General features: G+C 29.2%; 1 non-coding gene across 1 annotated transcript; it reads left to right on the top strand.

Annotated features, from left to right (window-relative positions):
• The first annotated feature begins 318 nt into the window (after nucleotides 1–318).
• Nucleotides 319–391, top strand: TRNAK-CUU. The gene has a single exon. It is a non-coding gene; the product is annotated as a tRNA-Lys (tRNA).
• Nucleotides 392–809: the final 418 nt, after the last annotated feature.

Below are 809 nucleotides of genomic sequence, written 5' to 3'. Positions count from 1 at the left end.
TAATCATCGCAAGTAATAATAAATATTTGTACTCTCATTTACTTTTCTAATTTACTTTTTATCTTAAAACTCATATGAAACTAAACGATGGATTTTGGCGAAGGGGTTAACTTTCCTCAGTCAAAGATTTATATTCATGTGTTGTACATTAAATCATATATCAGGCCCATCTAGTTTAGTTGGTAAAGTGCAAAGCTCTTGACCTTGTGACATGGGTTTGAGCCCCACGATGGGCGTTGCACTTTTCTTCTAAACACAACACTTTTTCCTTCCAACATAGATTTCTTCTGAAAACTTTTTACTTCTAATATATATCAAGCCCGTCTAGCTCAGTTGGTAGAGCGCAAGGCTCTTAACCTTGTGGTCGTAGGTTTGAGCCCTACGGTGGGTGTAGATATTTTAATTTTCTTTTATAATTTTACCGATCCGTTTCCATCCCTAGGCGACATATTGAATGGAAAGTGAACTAGTTTATTCACTTGAATATTATTCAAGTTTATTGTTGAATATATACAATCATCACAAGTAATATTAAATTATCAAGCTTGTTTAACTTAGTTGGTTGAGAGCATGACTCTTAATCTTTTGGGCATGTGTTTGAACCCTATTACTTGATAAAATTAAATTTTAATTTATACTTTATCAAGTTATATTTGAAATGTTCATTTAAAAAGATCTAATAATAATTTTATAATATTCTTTTAAATATTTTTTTTAAAATATAATTTACTGAATTTGAATTTTGTTAATGACAAAGATGAATGACTTAAAACTAAGATGTTAAAAGCAAAATTATCTAAAAAATAAGA

The sequence above is a fragment of the Vigna unguiculata genome, chromosome 2, assembly GCF_004118075.2.
Source record: "Vigna unguiculata cultivar IT97K-499-35 chromosome 2, ASM411807v1, whole genome shotgun sequence".
Classification (NCBI taxonomy): Eukaryota; Viridiplantae; Streptophyta; class Magnoliopsida; order Fabales; family Fabaceae; genus Vigna; species Vigna unguiculata.
This window is presented reverse-complemented; position numbering and strand designations above follow the sequence as displayed.